The 19,211-nt window shown below is 44.5% G+C and overlaps 1 protein-coding gene across 5 annotated transcripts in view; it reads right to left on the reverse strand.

Moving 5' to 3' along the window:
* LOC140211620 (protein prune homolog 2-like) overlaps window positions 1–19,211 on the reverse strand; it is a 329,851-nt gene that overhangs the window by 101,890 nt on the left and 208,750 nt on the right. The window contains exon 9 of one of the 5 annotated variants that reach the window (XR_011889534.1): window positions 13,358–13,439. The exons of 2 other annotated variants lie outside the window; for them this stretch is intronic. The gene's annotated coding sequence lies outside the window, so the exon portion shown is untranslated. Of the gene's footprint in view, window positions 1–13,347; window positions 13,440–19,211 lie in introns of those variants that run through there. 2 more of the 5 variants (XM_072281553.1, XM_072281552.1) reach the window with 2 other exon arrangements.

Consider the following 19,211-nt stretch of genomic DNA (forward strand, 5'->3'; position numbering starts at 1 on the left):
ATAAACTGATCTTCCATTTTTTTCTTCCAAAGTGGATGACTTCACATTTACCAACGTTGTACTCCACCTGCCAGACCCTTGCCACTTGACCACTTATCTATATATCTCTCTGCAGACTCTCTGTATCCTCTGCACACCCAGAAGACCAAGGAGATCACTGTGGACTTCAGGCAGGCCAGGAGTCACACTCACATCCCAATCTACACCAACGAAACTGTAGTGGAGCGTGTATCAAGCTTCAAATTCCTTGGTGTCCACATTTCCAAGGATTTCGCCTGGTCCCTGAACGCCTCCATCCTGATCAGAAAGGCACAACAGTGCCTTTATTTCCTGCGGAGCATGAAGAAAGCTCACCTCTGTCCCAGGATACTGACGGACTTTTACCGCTGTACCATTGAGAGCATACTTACCAACTGCGTCTCACTGTGGTATGGCAATTGTCCCGTATCAGACCGCAAAGCACTCCAGCGTGTGGTGAAAACTGACCAGCGGATTATCGGCACCAAATTGCCCACCATTGAGAACATCTGCCATAAATGGTGCCTGGGCAGGGCGAAAAGCATTATCAGGGATGCATCTCACCCTAACCATGGACTTTTTACTCTCCTCCCATCCAGTAGGCGCTACAGGAGCCTCCGCTCCCGCACCAGCAGGCACAGGAAGAGCTTCTTCCCTGAGACTGTGACCCTGCTGAACCTCACATCACAGCGCTAAGCAGTATTGCACCCACATTGTACTATCTCAGTACTTTTATATTTACGTGCTGTAGCACTTTTTTTATTCGCAGTTATTTTGTAAATAACACTATTCTTTGCATTTCTGGTCAGATGCTAAATGCATTTCATTGGCTTTGTATTTGTACTCAGCACAATGACAATAAAGTTGAATCTAATCTAATCAAAACAATTCACCTTTCCACTCAATTTAGTATCATCAGAAAACTCAGATACACTACACTCGGTCTTCTCTTCCAGATCATTAAGATAGCACTCTTAAGGATAGCAGAGTGAAGGGATATGGGGAGAAGGCAGGAAAAGGGTACTGATTGTGGATGATCAGCCATGATCACAGTGAATGGTGGTGCTGGCTCGAAGGGCTGAATGGCCTACTCCTGTGCCTGTTGTCTATTGTCTATATCGTGAACAGTTGCAGGCCCAGCACCGACCCCTGTGGCACACCGCTCACCGCTGATTGCCAAAGAAATACCCATGTATCCCAACTCTCTGCTTTCTATTTAACCAATCATCTATCCATGCTAATATATCACCCCCAACTCTATGTGTACTTATCTTATAAACAAAAATGATTGGACAAAGTGATGTATGCCGAGGAATATCCCGAAGTGGGATTAATGAGCTTCCATAATAAAACTATACTCCTTTTTGCAAGGTACAATTCATTTTACTTCTCATGTGTTTGCTTATGCTCCTGTGAAGTGTAATTTTTTTTTTGTAAATGCTATATACAACTAAGTAATGTAGTCTGTTTCTACATCACTGGCATTTTACTGTACTGTGCAATCAGATATAGAAGAAACACATTCTCTTGTTCTTTTCCTTCTCAGTTAGTGCCATCTTTGTCCAGAACACAATTCAGATCTCCAAAGCCCTTGGAGACATCGAGTAGACCAGTTTGACACTCACTGAAAATCTAACCCTGAATAATGAGATGAAGGTGCATCTACTGACTGTCTTGCCAGATAGCAGTATGAGAATCATCGACCATTTTTCTGTGAAAATGAAAAAAACTTTCATAAAGTGTTTGAGATTATGGCTCGAACAAACTACGAGCACAGCATCTCTCTTTGTATTTCATCTCAAGGCATTTGACTAGATAGGTGAAAAAGCATTCTTCAATTTTTCCAAATTTCTTTCAATAAACAGGGAATTTCTGTGTAATAAAATTTTTCTGCCATTTAGAGTTCATATTCATTGATTTTAAAATTCTTGGCTATTAGTAACAAACATTGCCCTCTGGTGATCATGTGCAGCAGTCACATCTATGAAGAGCCGACCACAGGGAGAGTAGGTATTTGTTGAAAATATACTGTAGGTTGGATTGAGCTGGTTACGTAGGTAGAACAGATGCAGGAACATTTGTCGTTCTGCTCCAAGTCCTGCGATATGTTGGGGAATTATTGGCACACTTTAAATGTATACAAGGCTCAGCTCCTGGTTTCGCCTCTTACGAAAGTCGGTCAAGGAGTGACCAGGGCAGAGGACCAACAGTATGCCCGAGATGTATACACGGTGATTCAAAGTTGAAGAAATCATCCGACCATGCAAGTGGTGATTAATTTCAAACCATTCATGGCCCAGCAATTCACTCCAGGTACCACACTATTTCCTTTCAAAACTGGCTGTAAATAGTGACCGATTACTATTTCCCAATTCAATAAAGAATTTACCAATTAGTTATCTTGCTATCATACTGCCAAAGTCTGAGGACAGAAGGGAGAATGGATAGGATGTTATATTCCTTCACTTTTAAATCCACCCACAGTAAAATCTGTACCCCACATGACTGCCAATTTATTTTCATTGGAACTTCTTCCACAATCGCTTCACACAGTCACTGTGTTAATACATGCTTCATTTCTCGAAGAATCAGGTTGTCAGTGTTAATGATAAACAGACTGAGAACTTTCATTCTCTCATTAGTGGTGATTCACTGTTACATGGTACCATGACAACAAGGAAAAAAGGATGATGTGTCTATTAAAGCAGATTTTAAACATAACAAGTAACGGTGGAAATATAATCAGTTACATTTTTCTTCTCTGCTTTTTATTTTTAACTAAGAGCAACTTAATCCTACAGCTAAACAGTTTTGAAGTTAGTCAAATACAAGAGGCCATTTGACCTATTTCTGCTCCCATTCAGTATGTCTGTACCTACTACTTCCTCATTCTTGCATTATGAAATATTGAGAATCGTCCATCTTTCTAACAGCTGGTGTAAATCATCAAAAGTAAAAAAGGATAAGAATGTTGAATTTCAGTTAAAGGACTGAAAGAAATTATGAACATATCCATCAGAATACCCTTAGGCAAGAAGACAAAGACTGCAGATGTTAGAATCTAGAACAAAAACATAACCGTGGAAGAATCCCACAAGCCAAGGAGTGTCTGTAGAGGCAAAGTGTGTCTTTTTTTTTGGGTCATGGTTCTGCATCATGACTCACTTGGGATCAGGAAAGATTACCAGCAGTAGGCAATGGAGAAAAAAAAGAGGCTGGTCGGTGACAGGGTTAGAGAGAGGTACAGGTGGATCTCTATCTCACCTGGCTGGACCAGGAGGTGTGGGGTGTGGGGAAGGTGAAGGGACATGCGTTACAACTCCTTTGAAGGCTGGGAAATATGTTGGTTTGCTGGAATAGGCCTGAACGAAGTGGAGGCATAGGAAGGGCCCATGCAAGCACCTATAGCTATACCTTTGATCTATAGAAAGTGGAGGCATAGGAAGGGCCCATGCAAGCACCTATGGCTATACCTTTGATCTATAGAAAGTGGGAGCAATCAAAAGAAGCTGTTGAGAGTAAGCCTGAGTTCTGGAAAGCAGAAGAGTCTTGGTGGAGGGAAACTGGTCAGGTCTTTGAAGATAGAAACTGGGGGCCATAAAGCCTTCCAGATGGGAAATAGAGGTGTTCAAAGACTGAAAGTTTATGATAAAGATAAGCTGGATTGGATCAAGGAATTCAAAAGTCAAAGTGGTGGAGGACACAAGAGGTGTCCTGGATGTAAGTGGAAAATGACTGGACAAGGGGAGACATTATCAAAATACTATTGATGATGATGATCATGCAGCTTTATATCCCCTGAACCCAATCTAATTTTTGATAACAAAATACTGTTTAGGTTATGAAGCATTAATATATTTCAGTGGTAGATAGATAAGCATATGACAAAAAAAAACAAGAACAAGTTGATATGTTTTGAACTAAGGGAATGGGTGGGAGTAATAGGCATATATATTAACGCTATGCTGCTAGTTCTGTTATTCTATATAATAAGGGTCAATCACTTCTAAAGTAGATATATGTAGGAAAAAATCAACTTTTTAAATTTTATGACCAGTATATCTTTCCTTCTTTAAAAAATTCTGATCATTTATTGTTATCCTGCGACCTGAAATGACTATAGCATATAACATCTATACGACCCGGCATCTCGTACTGTGATGTTACACATCAATGCCCTTTCAAATGATGCACTGGGCTGGATACCACAAGTGTCAGTTTGCATTTCATGGTTGGATCAAACATTACTCCCATGAATCACTGATCTTTTAAATCAAAAGGGCCTCTCAGGTCCTGTCAATGTTGTTGACTTGTGCTAAATAAAAGATGGTGCAAACATAAAGAGCCAAATACAAATGTGAAGGGGTAGAGTAAGTGGCCCAGGTATGGAGTGTGAGAGCAGCTCTTTAAAGAGGCTCCTGTGAGAAGGCACAGGTAAGAACAGGTAAAAGTTTTATTTAATTGTTATCCTTAGTACTTGACTCAGTGTAGGCCGGATGGTAGTTAGGACAGTAGAGTGCTCCTGCTGCAAGATGTGGGAAGTTGTGGAACCTCAATGTCTCCCTGATGACCAGATCTGCAGGAACTGCAGCTCCTGATAGACTGGGTCAAACAATTGGAGCTGGATATAGAGCTACTCAGGATTATCTGAGAAGGTGAGACTTTTATAGATGAGACTTTCATTGAGGTGGTCACACTGAAGGTACAAGCTTCAAATATGTAAATGATCAACAAGGAAAGTAAAGGGCATAGTCAGTCAGTACAGGGTTCCCTTGTGGCCAATCTCCTCAATAACAGATATGCCCCTTCACAACTGAGGGGACATTCTTTCAGGATGAGCAGCAGGTCTGGTCTCTGGCACTGTCACTGCTCAGAGGCTCAGAGGGAAAAGGTGCATTCAGCCAGGACAATAGGGATAGGAGATTCGATAGTGAGTAGGGACAGATAGCCACCTCTGGTTGTTAAAAAGATGCCAGGATAGGATTCCATAAGTGCACAAGTCAAGGATGTCTGCAGAAAATGAACAGCCAGAGGTCATTGTTGGCATGGTCCGGTCCGTAAAGTCTGCATTCCGGTTCACGGTCCGGTCCATCGACCCTTGCTCCAGGTTTTCCTGTCTACCCTGTTTCTGTTCCTGGTGCTGTTGAGCACTAATTGAGGCAGCTGATTCTCGCTGGGGCTGGCTGCATAAATACCTCCAGAGACCAGGGTGTGGCTGCTGGATTGTTCTTGTCCTTACTCCTTGTATCCCTTCCCCTGCCTTCTGTTTCCTTGCCTGAAGCCTTGTCTTGCCTTGCCGGTAACTCTCGCCTCGCCTGAAGTCTTGTCTTGGAGCCACCCTGTATCTAGGTCCCTTCCTGTCCCTTGCCTCTGCCGGGTAAATCAGGCCAGATTGCTGTTACCCTGCGCTGGGTTCTGTCCCTTCCTGTCCCTTGCCTCTGCCGGGTAAATCAGGCCAGATTGCTGTTACCCTGCGCTGGGTTCTGTCCCTTCCTGTCCCTTGCCTCTGCCGGGTAAATCAGGCCAGATTGCTGTTACCCTGCGGTGGGTTCTGTCCCTTCTTGTCCCTTGCCTCCGTTGGGTAAGCCAGGCCAGATTGCCGTTACCCTGCAGTTGGTTCTGTCCCTTACCTCCGTCGGGTAAGCCAGGCCAGATTGCCGTTATCCTGCGATGGGTTCTGTCCCTTCCTGTCCCTTGCCTCCGTCGGGTAAGCCAGGCCAGATTGCCGTTACCCTGCGGTGGGTTCTGTCCCTTCCTGTCCCTTGCCTCCGTCGGGTAAGCCAGGCCAGATTGCCGTTACCCTGCGGTTGGTTCTGTCCCTTCCTGTCCCTTGCCTCTGTCGGGTAAGCCAGGCCAGATTGTTGTTACCCTGTGGTGGGTTCTGTCCCTTCCTGTCCCTTGCCTCCATCGGGTGGAGTACCGCGCCCTGCCCAGGAGGAGCTTCAAGACCCCAAGCCTCTAACCAAGCCTCATCTCGTCTCTAGTCTCAAGCCTCTGGTCTCCAGCATTGCCTCAAGTCTCTGGTCCCAAGCCTCGCCTCTGGTCCCAAGCCTGAAGACTCCAGCCTTGTCCTGCCTGCCAGCCAAGTCACATCCTTGCCTAGTTCTGGGGTCCGAGCCAGAGGCAAGACCCAGGTTCTGGGTCCTTGACCAGTCTCTGGCTGGGAGTCCAAGCCCGGGCTCCGAGCTCTCTTGTCCAGTCCTGTTCCGGGTTCCCGGTTATCATGTCCATGTCCTAGCCCTCACCCTGTATCCTAGTCCTGTCCCTAGTACTTCAGTGTCTGTGTCTTGCACTTGGGTCCGTTCCTAGCCACCGCCTTATGACAATTGTACATGTTGGTGTAAATGACATAGGTAAAAGAAGGGATGAAGTTCTGCAGAATGAATAAAAGGAATTAGCTAAGAAATTAAAATACAATACCTCATGGGTAGTGATCCCTGGATTGCTCCTGGTGCCCTCAAATATTGAGTCCAGGAATAGAAAGATAGGTCAGTTGAATGTGTGGCTGAGGAGCTGGTCCAAGTGCAGGGATTCAGGTTCCTGGATCAGTAGGACTTCTTCTGGGATAGAGGTGACCTGAACAAGAGGGACAAGCTGCACTGAACTGGGGGGGGGGGCACGGTAATCAATATCCTAGTGGGAAACTTCCTTTTGCTCCAGGTAGAACTTGAAACTAGATTAGCAGTGGATGCTAAAGAAACGAGGGTAATAAGTGGTGAGGTCTTGGATCTAATGCATATTATGAGGAAAGGGGTATTTTCAGCTTGGAAGAAAAGCCCCGGGACCTGGCCAAGTGCACCCCCACCCCTCCCCCTGTACCTTATGAGGAGCCTGGGAAGAAATGGCAGAGGCCTTTAAAGAGATACTTGCTTCATTAGTAGCTACTAGTGAAGTTCCAAGAGGAACATAGAACATAGAATAGTACAGCACAGTACAGGCTCTTTGGCCCACAATGTTGTGCCGACCCTTAAACCCTGCCTCCCATATAACCCCACACCTTAAATTCCTCCATATACCTGTCTAGTAGTCTCTTAAATTTCACTAGTGTATCTGCCTCCACCACTGACTCAGGCAGTGCATTCCATACACCAACCACTCTCTGAGTAAAAAACCTTCCTCTAATATCCCTCTTGAACTTCCCACCCCTTACCTTAAAGCCATATCTTCTTGTACTGAGCAGTGGTGCCCTGGGGAAGAGGCACTGGCTGTCCACTCTATCTATTCCTCTTAATATCTTGTATACCTCTATCATGTCTCCTCTCGTCCTCCTTCTCTCCAAAGAGTAAAGCCCTAGCTCCCTTAATCTCTGATCATAATGCATACTCTCTAAACCAGGCAGCATCCTGGTAAATTTCCTCTGTACCCTTTCCAATGCTTCCACATCCTTCCTATAGTGAGGCAACCCGAACTGGACACAGTGCTCCAAGTGTGGCCTACCCAGAGTTTCATAGAGCTGCATCATTACATCACGACTCTTAAACTCTATCCCTCGACTTATGAAAGCTAACACCCCATAAGCTTTCTTAACTACCCTATCTACCTGTGAGGCAACTTTCAGGGATCTGTGGACATGTACCCCGAGATCCCTCTGCTCCTCCAGACTACCAAGTATCCTGCCATTTACTTTGTACTCTGCCTTGGAGTTTGTCCTTCCAAAGTGTACCACCTCATACTTCTCCGGGTTAAACTCTATCTGCCACTTCTCAGCCCACTTCTGCATCCTATCAATGTCTCTCTGCAATCTTCGACAATCGTCTACACTATCTACAACACCATCAACCTTTGTGTCGTCTGCAAACTTGCCAACACACCCTCCTACTCCCACATCCAAGTTGTTGATAAAAATCACGAAAAGTAGAGGTCCCAGAACAGATCCTTGTGGGACACCACTAGTCACAACCCTCCAATCCGAATGTACTCCCTCTACCATGACCCTCTGCCTTCTGCAGGCAAGCCAATTCTGAATCCACCTGGCCAAACTTCCCTGGATCCCATGCCTTCTGACTTTCTGAATAAGCCTACTGTGTGGAGCCATGTCAAATGCCTTACTAAAATCCATGTATATCACATCCACTGCACTACCCTCATCTATATGTCTGGTCACTTCCTCAAAGAACTCTATCAGGCTTGTTAGTCACGATCTGCCCTTCATAAAGCCATGCTGACTGTCCCTGATCAGACCATGATTCTCTAAATGCCTATAGATCCTATCTCTAAGAATCTTTTCCAACAGCTTTCCCACCACACACGTAAGGCTCACTGGTCTATAATTACCCGGACTATCCCTACTACCTTTTTTGAACAAGGGGACAACATTTGCCTCCCTCCAATCCTCCAGAACCATTCCCGTGGACAACGAGGACATAAAGATCCTAGCCAGAGGCTCAGCAATCTCTTCCCTCGCTTCGTGGAGCAGCCTGGGGAATATTCCGTCAGGCCCCGGGAACTTGTCCGTCCTAATGTATTTTAACAACTCCAACACCTCCTCTCCCTTAATATCAACATGCTCCAGAACATCAACCTCACTCATACTGTCCTCACCATCATCAAGTTCCCTCTCATTGGTGAATACCGAAGAGAAGTATTCATTGAGGACCTCGCTCACTTCCACAGCCTCCAGGCACATCTTCCCACCTTTATCTCTAATCGGTCCTACCTTCTCTCCTGTCATCCTTTTGTTCTTCGCATAATTGAAGAATGCCTTGGAGTTTTCCTTTACTCCACTCACCAAGGACTTCGCATGACCCCTTCTTGCTCTCCTCAGCCCCTTCTTAAGCTCCTTTCTTGCTTCCCTATATTCCTCAATAGACCCAACTGATCCTTGCTTCCTAAACCTTATGTATGCTGCCTTCTTCCACCTGACTAGATTTTCCACTTCACTTGTCACCAATGGTTCCTTCACCCTACCATTCTTTATCTTCCTCACTGGAACAAATTTATCCCTACACATCGACCACATGTCCAGAGTAAATTTCCCTGTGAAAACAGCATCCCAATTCACACCCACAAGTTCTAGCCTTATAGCCTCATAATTTGCACTTCCCTAAAAATTTTCCTGCCCTCTCTGATTCTATCCTTTTCCATGATAATGCTAAAGGTCAGGGAACGGTGGTTACTGTCCCCCAGATGCTCACCCACTGAGAGATCCGTGACCTGACCCGGTTCGTTACCTAATACTAGATCTAGCACGTCATTCCACCTAGTCAACCTGTCAACATACTATGACAGGAATCCGTCCTGGACACACTTAACAAACTCTGCCCTGTCTAAACCATTGGAACTAATAAGGTAAACACAAAATAATCTGCAGATGCTGTTGTCAAAGGAAAACTCACAATGCACTGCAGGAACTCAGCAGGTCAGTCAGCATCAGTTGAAAAGATTAGTCGATGTTTCGGGCCGAAACCCTTTGTCAGGACTGAAGGAAGAACTTTGGGGAGGGTTTGAAGAATGCTGGTAGTTGAAAAAAACAGTAATTTGAAAGACAAAGGGGTGGGGGAGGGGAAGCAAGGAGGTGACTGGCAGGAGAACAATGCGCAGTAGTAGAAGGAGGTGGAACTATGAGGGAAGTGATGTGAAATAGGGATAGAGGAAGGGAGGGGGAGGGAATTACCGGAAGTTGGAGAATTCTATGTTCATACCAAGGGGTTGGAGACTACCTAGACGGTATATGAGGTGTTGCTCCTCCAACCTGAGTTTGGCCTCATCATGGCAGTAGAGGGGGCCATGTATGGACATATCTGAATGGGAATGGGAAGCAGAGTTGAAGTAGGTGGCTACCGGGAGATCCTGTCTGTTGTGGCGGACGGAGTGGCGGTGCTCGATGAAGCGATCCCCCAATCTGCATCGGGTTTCACCGATGTAGAGGAGGCCGCACCGGGAGCACCGGATGCAATAGATGACCCCAATAGATTCGCAAGTGAAGTGTTGCCTCACCTGGAAGGACTGTTTGGGGCCCTGAATGGTGGCAAGAGAGGAGGTGTAGGGACAGGTGTAGCACTTACGTTTAGAGGGATAAGTGCCGGGTGGGAGATCCGTGGGGATGGACGTGCGGATAAGTGAGTCGCGGAGGGATCGATCCCTGCGGAAAGCGGAGAGGGGTGGAGAGTGAAAGATGTGCTTAGTGGCGGAGTCCTGTTGAAGGTGGCGGAAGTTGCGGAGGATAATGTGCTGGATCCAGAGGCTGGTGGGGTGGTAGGTGAGGACAAGGGGAACTCTGTCCTTGTTGTGGTGGCGGGAAGATGGGGTGAGGGTCGAAGTGCGGGAAATGGAGGAGATGTAGGTGAGGGCACCATTGATGACAGTAGAAGGGAAACCACGATCCTTAAAGAAAGAGGACATTTGAGATGTCCTGGAACGGAAAGCCTCATCCTGGGAGCAGATGCAGCGGAGACGGAGGAACTGGGAATAGGGAATGGCATTTTTGCACGTGGCAGGGTGGGAAGAGGTATCGTCGAGGTAGTTATGAGAGTCAGTGGGCTTGTAGAAGATGTCAGTGGACAGTCTGACTCCAGAGATGGAGACCGAGACATCGAGAAAGGGGAGAGAAGTGTCCGAGATAGACCAAGTGAATTTGAGGGCTGGGTGGAAGTTTGAAGTAAAGTCGATGAAATTGACGAGCTCAGCATGGGTGCAGGAAGCAGCACCAATGTAGACGTTAATGTACCGAAGGAAAAGTTGGGGAGCAGTACCAGAATAGGTTTGGAGCACAGACTGTTCCACATAATCAACGAAGAGGCAGGCGTAGCTGGGTCCCATGCAAGTTCCCATAGCTACATCCTTAGTCTGAAGAAAGTGGGAAGAGCAAAAAGATAAGTTATTAAGTGTGAGAACCAGTTCCGCCAACCGGAGGAGGGTAGTGGTGGTGGGGAACTGGTGAGGTCTATTATCCAGGAAGTAGCGCAGGGCTTTGAGGCCTTCTTAATGGGGAATGGAGGTGTATAAGGATTAGACATCCATAGTAAAACTGAAGTGGTTGGGACCGGGGAACTGGAAGTTATTGAAGAGGTGGAAGGCATGGGATGTATCCCGGATGTAGGTGGGGAAGGACTGAACTATGGGTGACAAAATGGAGTCCAGGTAGGCAGATACAAGTTCGGTGGGACAGGAGCAGGCAGAAACTATGGGTCTACCGGGACAGTCAGGCTTGTGTATCTTTGGGAGGAGGTAAAACCGAGCAGTACGGGGTGTGGGAATAATGAGTTTAGCGGCTGAGGATGGAAGGTCTCCAGAGTTGATAAGGGCGGTGACTGTGCGGGATACAATGGTTGGATGTTTTTTGGTGGGGTCCTGTTCCAGGGGTAAGTAAGAGGTGGTGTCAGAGAGCTGCTGTTTGGCCTCAGTGAGGTAGAGGTCCGTCCGCCATACTACTACGGCACCACCTTTGTCAGCAGGTTTGATGGTGAGGTTGGGATTAGTGCAGAGAGAGTAGAGGGCAGTGCGTTCAGAGAGAGTGAGGTTGGAACAGGATAGAGGAGTGGTGAAGTTGAGATGGTTGATGTCTCGGCGACAGTTGGAGATGAAGAGATCGAGTGCAGGTAGAAGGCCCGGGCGGGGTGTCCAGGAGGAGGAGGAGGGTTGAAGACAGGAGAAGGGGTCATCAATGGCGGGGGGGGGGGGGGGGGGAATCCTTGCCAAAGAAGTAATCAGGTGCCAATCAATATTAGGAAAGTTAACAACCCTGTTATTTTTGCCTCTTTCCAAAATCTGCCTCCCAATCTGCTCCTCAGTATCTCTGCTGCTACCAGGGGGCCTATAGAATACCCCCAATAGAGTAACTGCTCCCTTCTTGTTCCTGACTTTCACCCATACTGACTCAAAAGAGGATCCTGCTACATTACCCACCCTTTCTGTAGCTGTAATAGTATCCCTGACCAGTAATGCCACCCCTCCTCCTCTTTTTCCCCCTCTCTATCCCTTTTAAAGCACTGAAATCCAGGAATATTGAGAATCCATTCCTGCCCTGGTGACAGCCAAGTCTCTGTCATGGCCACTACATCATAATTCCATGTATGTATCCAAGCTCTCAGTTCATCACCTTTGTTCCTGATGCTTCTTGCATTGAAGTACACACACTTTAGTCCTTCTACCTTACTACCTTTACACCCTTTATTCTGCTTCTCTTTCCTCAAAGCCTCTTTATATGTTAGATCTGGCTTTACTCCATGCACTTCTTCCACTGCTCTATTGCTCCGGGTCCCATCCCCCTTGCAAATTAGTTTAAACCCTCCTGAACCATGCCAGCAAACATGACTAGAGCGTGGCTAATGTTGTTTGATTGATCAAGGGCAGCAAGGACAAGCAACGGAACAACAGGCCAGTGAGCCTGACTTCAGTTATAGGGAAGTTAATTGGAGGGAATTCGGAAGGACAAGATCCAGCATTGTTTAGATAGCCAAGGCTAGATCAGGAATAGACACATGGCTTGTGCATTTAGCATGCCAGCCTCCATCAGTAAGGGCATCGAGATTCGGAGTAGGGACATTATGTTACAGTTATACAAGTTATTCATGAGGCCATACTTGGAGTATTGTATGTGGTTTTGGTTACCCTGTTTTAGGAAAGGCACTGTCAAGCTGGAGATGATGCAGAAGAGATTTGAGAATGCTGCCTGAACTAGAAGGCCCTAGTTATAGGGAGAAGTTGGTTGTACTGGATCTTTAGTCACTGTAATGCAAGAGAATGATGAGTAAGCACATAAAAACTCATAAAATCATGAAAGGAATGGATATGGTGGACAGTTAGTCTTTTCTCCAGGAAAGCCCAAAACTCAAGGACACAGAAATAAGTTAAGAGGGGAGGAATTTCAAAGTTCTGAGAGGTAACTTTACACGGAGGGCAATGAGTACCTGGAATGAGCCGCCAAAGAAAGAGGTTGAGGCAGGTACAATTCCAACATCTTTAGAAGCATATAGATAGGTACATGCAGAGGATGGGGCAGGGTTCCCAACCTGTGTAGAGGGATCCCTCGGTTAATGGCAGTGGTCCACGGAATTAAAAGGGTAGGAAACTATGTATGGGCTAAATGTGTGACAACTGGGACTAGCAGGGAAGATGGCAGAGACCAGTTGTAACAAATGGGCAGTTTCTATTTCGTATTACTCTGAATCAGTGATCTACTTTGGAAATGTTGATTTAGAATAAACAGTTCACTGGTGTACAGCACAATTTCCCTTCTGTCTCCAATATCATAAGAACTTTTACATCTGACTGAACAGCCAACATAGTTGAATGTTAAATATAATTATCAATCTTCACAACATTTTCACAACATGACACATCAGAGCTAGTTACCTTACACTGAAATATAAATTAAATATCTGCACTTACTTAAACTAACCTTGCATAACCTTCATATGGGAACTGTTCTCTTACTTCCTCAGTACGTTCATGTACAGTTTCTTGTGCCACCAACTCAGAGCCTGGAGATAATTGCAATTGTACAAATTTTAAGGAACTGGAACACAAAGAAGTAGATGAAAAAAAATAAAATGTAGTTTATAAAGTGACTGCAAATTAATCCAGAAAAGATAAAGCAAAACAATAACCTGACAAGACAGGACTTAAAGAAAAAAAAATGCATTGTCAAGAAAGTACTTCTGATATTTCACATAACTAGTGTAGGACATCTCACTGAGCAGTTGTTTGGTAAGACCATAACACATAGGAGCAGAATTAGGCCATTTAGCCCATCGAGTCTGCTCCGCCATTCAATCATGCCTGATCCTTCTCTTTCTCCCCCTCAACCCCATTTCCTGGCCTTCTCCCCATAACCTTTGAGGCAATGTCCAATCAAGGACCTATCAATCTCTGCCTTAAAAACACCCAACGACCTGGCCTCCACAGCTGCATGTGGCAACAAATTCCACAAATTCTCCATCCTCTGGCTGAAGAAATTTCTGTGCATCTCCGTTTTGAATGGACGCTCCTCTATCCTGAGGCTGTGCCCTCTTGTCCTAGACTCCCCCCACCATGGGAAACATCCTTTCCACATCTACTCCGTCTAGGCCTTTCAACATTCAAATGGTTTCAATGAGATTTTCCCTCATCCTTCTAAATTCCTGCAAGTACGGACCCAGATCCATCAAACATTCCTCGTACGATAACCTTCTCATTCCTGGAATCATCCTTGTGAACCTCCTCTGGACCCTCTCCAATACCAGCACATCTCTTATAAGATGAGGAGCTCAAAACTGTACACAACACTCAAGATGAGGCCTCACCAGCGCCTTATAAAGCCTCAGCATCACACCCCTGCTTTTGTATTGTAGACCTCTTGAAATGAATGCTAACATTGTATTTGCCTTCCTCACCACCAACTCAACCTGCAAGTTAACCGTTAGGGTGTTTGGCACAAAGACTCCCAAGTACCTTTGCATTTCAGATCTTTTGATTTTCTCCCCGTTTAGAAAATAGTCCACACATTTATTTCTACTACCAAAGTGCATGACCATGCATTTTCCCACATTATATTTCATTTGTCACTTTCTTGCCCATTCTCCTAATCTGTCTAAGTTCTTCTGCATCCTACCTGTTTCCTCAACACTATCTGCCCCACCACCAATCTTTGTATTATCCGCAAACTTGGCAACAAAACCATCTATTTCATCATCTAAATCATTATGTTCAGCATAAAAAGAAGTGGTCCCAACACCAACCCCTGCAGAACACCACTAGTCACTGGCAGCCAACCAGACAAGGATCCTTTTATTCCCACTCGTTGCCTTCTTCCAATCAGCCAATGCCCTAGCCATGTAAGTAACTTTCCTGTAATACCAAGGGCTCTTAACTTGGTAAGCAGTCTCATATGTGGCACCTTGTCAAAGGCCTTCTGAAAGTCCAAATATACAACATCTACCGCATCCCCTTTATCAATCCTACTTGCAATCTCCTCAAAGAATTCCAACAGGTTCGTCTGTCAGGCAGGATTTTCCCTGAAGGAAACCATGCTGACTTTGTCTGATCTTGTCCTGTGTCACCAAGTATCCATCACCTCATCCTTAACAATTGACTCCAACATCTTCCCAACCACTGAGGTCGGGCTAACTGGTCTATAATTTCCTTTCTGCTGCCTTCCTCCTTTCTTAAAGAGTGGAGTGACATTTACAACTTTCCAGTCCTCTGGCACCATACCAGAATCCAATGATTTTTAAAAGATCATTTCTACTGCTGCTACAATCTCTAACATGACCTCTTTCAGAACCCTAGAGTGCAGTTCATCTGATCCGGGTGATTAATGTACTTTTAAGTCTTGCAGCTTTTTAAGCACCTTCTCCCTTGTAATAGTAACTGCACTCACTTCTCTTCCTTCACACACTACAACATCTGGCACACTGCTAGCGTCTTCCACAGTGAAGACTGATGCAAAAAACTGATTATCTTCAGATGTGGATGCATCTATAAGGTACATTCCATTTTGGACATCCCGAGATCTTTTACTGTAATACAGCAGTCACAAAGAAATACATGGAGAGATACAAAAACCAATTTGTGTACAACAGGATCCCAAAGGTTATTTGTATTTAGGATATAAATATCCTAATATAATAATTACATATAAATATATCAGGAAAGCGATAGTAGCTCAAATAACCATATATTATGACAATGGTGTGCTGAACAGCATCTCTGAGCACAGAACACGTTGAACCTTTGAGCGGATGGGCTGCATTAGCAAAAAGACCACGAACATACATGTACGTCGTTTCTAAATAAGCCACAAAATAGTCTCAAGTAAAACGTTGGATCCCCAAAGGATCCCTGTATATAAATAGTTATCAAATTAGCAATTCCTCTTTGTTCTAACTTTAGGAACCAGCACAAATACACAACTGATATTGCAGAAAATGTCTAAGTATTCAGGTTTTACTCAACCAGTCTTGTATTACTTAAACTCCTTTATATACTTCAGCAATCCATCTATCCTGTGTAGACATCTAGAGCTACTGAGACGATGTTTAGTTAAAGAATCTGTAGAAAAATTTTCAACCACATAGAAAGAGTTACAGTATATGCACCAGTTTACACAACATACTCAGTATGTTACTACTGCAATCTAACGTTTGCAATGAGTTTCCTGTTTTCAGTTAGTACCACTTTACTACTTAAGTAATAGTTCTTCAAAAAATCATTTTGTCACTTATAACTTTTAAAAAAAAATTTATTACTAGAATAATAGACAATCTTTCAATCTGTATCTACAAAAAAAGGATCTTAATTCTATTCAGATTCACTAATCAAGTCTAAGTCCCTTTTTATAATCAACACACATAAAATGCTTGGGGAACTCAGCAGGCCAGGCAGCATCTACAGAAAAGAGTAAACAGTCAACATTTCGTGCCAGGACCCTTTATCGGGACTGGAGAAAAAAAAAGATGAAAAAGGAGGCTCAGGAAGATGGGGGAAAGGGAGGAAAAAATACAAGGTAGTAGATGATAGATGAAACTGGGAGAGGGGGAGGGATGAAGTAGAGAGCTGGGAAGTCAATTGGTGAAAGAGATAAAGGGCTGGAGAAGGGGGAATCTGATAGGAGAGGACAGAAGGCCATGGAAGAAAGGGAAGGGGGAGGAGCACCAGGGGAGGTGATGGACATGTAAGAGATTAGGTGAGAGAGGGAAATGAGAATGGTGAAAGGGGGAGGGGAGGCCATTACCGGAAGTTCAAGAAATAAATGTTCATGTCATTAGTTCAGAGGCTACCCAGACAGAATATAAGGTATTGCTCCTCCAACCTGAGTGTGGCCTCATCAGGGCAGTAGAAGAGGCCATACAATGATGTGTCAGAATGGGAATGGGGAGTAGAATTAAATTAGGTGGCCACTGGGAGATACCACTTTTTCTGGCAGACAGAGCGTGGGTGCTCTGTGAAGCGGTCTCCCAATCTAGGTTGTGTCTCACCAATATGCAGGAGGTCACACTAGGAGCACCAGATACAGTAGATGACCCCAAGAAACCTGCAGGTGAAATGTCACCTCACCTGGAAGACCTGTTTGGGGTTCTGAATGGTAATGAGGGAGGAGGTGTAAGAACAGGTGTAGCACTTGTTCCGCTTGCAAGGATAAGAGCCAGGGGAAGGATGAATGGACAGGGGAGTCACGTAGGGAGCGATCCCTCAGGAAGCAGAAAGTGGGGGAAAGGGAAAGACGTGCTTGGTGCTGGGATCGCTTTGATATGGCAGAATTTACGGAGAATTATGTGCTGGACAAGGAGACTGGTGGGGTGGCAGGAGGATGGGGTGAGGGCAGTTGTGCATGAAATGGAAGTGATGTAGATGAGAGCATCATTGATGGAGGAGGAAGGGAAGCCCCTTCCTTTGAAAGAAGAGGACATCTCCTTAGTTCTAGAATGAAAAGCCTCACCCTGGGAGCAGATGCGGCGGAGACGGAGGAATTGAGAAAAGGGGATGGCATTTTTACAAGCAACAGGGTGGGAGGAGATATAGTCCAGGTATCTGTGAGAGTCAGTGGGTTTATAAAAGATATCAGTAGATAATCTGTCTCCACAGATAGAGACAGTGAGATCGGGGTGGCGGGGGGGGGAGTTGTTGTAATCTTAAGGGCAGGGTGGAAGTTGAAGGCAAAATTGATGAAGTTGACGAGCTTCACATCGGTGCAGGAAGCAACACCAATGCAGTCACTGATGTAGATCCCCGTTTATAATAATGAATTTCCTTACTTTGAAAGAGGTGATATGTTACAAGGCAGCACTTGCAACAGATGGGTCTAGATTTTGACTTGAAAATTAAACTGCAGTCTAATTAACTAGTACTGAGATAAGTAATTCAGTCTAATAAATCTGAAATTGATTGTTACCCTCCACAGAGTGTACCATAATAATACTTTACTGTTAGACTCAACATCAAAGTCCATGTAATGCCATGAAATTCACTGCACTTTCAGATGTAAGTGACTATATAATGGCCAACCAGTTGAGTTAGTACACCAGATCCATAGGTGACATCGCAACATACAGATCGTCTTCATTGGACAAGAATTTCTTGGCCCATAAACTCTGTTGGCCCACAGCCACAGCGATCAATGTACTGTTAGTTCTTGAGGCTCTGATTTGCTTACAGCACCCCAGTCCATGGAGTACTGTACTCTTTCATGTCCATTTGAGTCTACCAGTCTTTCTCACCCTTTTGTGCTTGTGACCCAAGGATTTCCTGCTTGCATTGTTTCTTGTAACCATAGGCACACCTACCACATCCATTGCTTTCTATTATCACTGTTCTACCTGGAGAACCCGAGCCTATTTTTAATCCACACCGCATCACTGTCCTGGTACTCCTTCAAGTAGTAACATTTCAAATTCAATGCTTGTGTAAAATGGAAAAAAGAGGTAGTTATTAAAAGATCATCCCTCACTGAAGGTAGTAACCCTCAAATGAATGGTAATTGATTTTTTTATTGTCACATGTACAGAAACACAGTGAAATGCTTTGTTTTTTATGCCAACAAGAAAGATCCTGCCATACAAAAGTAATAAAGGCAATATTTAAGAAAAAACAGTAACAGAATGGAAGAACGTTGCAACGTAGATTGAGAGATCAAGAGTTCATGAAGAGGTTCAAGTGGTCTTATAACAGTGGGATTAAAATTGTCCTTGACTCCATTGTACACATTTTCAAGTTTTTGAATCTTCTGCCAGATGGAAAGGGAGAAGAGTTTTGACTATGTTGGCTGCTTTCCCAAGGAAGTAGGAAGTGTAAAGAGAATAAGTGCATGGGAGGCTGATTTTCATGCTACGCTGGGCTATACAACTGAGGAAAATGGTATTACAATGTATCAAGATTATTGCATGTAGTTTTCTCAGTTGCTCAAGGTACCCCTTTAAACTATATGCACTACATTTTCCAGGCATGCTTTAAACTTAATTCATACTTCATGTTTTAGACTCTGTGAGGCTCAGTAAAGATTTTTCACTATGATCATTTGTACAGTTGTGACATTAGCTTTCCTACTGTAGAAGGCAGAATCTGATTGCTAAAATAAAAAACCTTTGATCAAAATCTCAGAAAAACTCTGGATTTACTAAGGCTTGTTTGCCAAAAACTTACTGCTAATGCATTAATGACTTATTTAGTAAATTGTTAAATTCTGAAGTTCATTCTGAAACACATTTCACTTATAACACAATTATTGTTAAACTCTGAAGCCTTAGTAGCAATTCGGTTTCCTTTTACACAATCCTAAG

Source organism: Mobula birostris, chromosome 17 (assembly GCF_030028105.1).
Source record: "Mobula birostris isolate sMobBir1 chromosome 17, sMobBir1.hap1, whole genome shotgun sequence".
Classification (NCBI taxonomy): Eukaryota; Metazoa; Chordata; class Chondrichthyes; order Myliobatiformes; family Myliobatidae; genus Mobula; species Mobula birostris.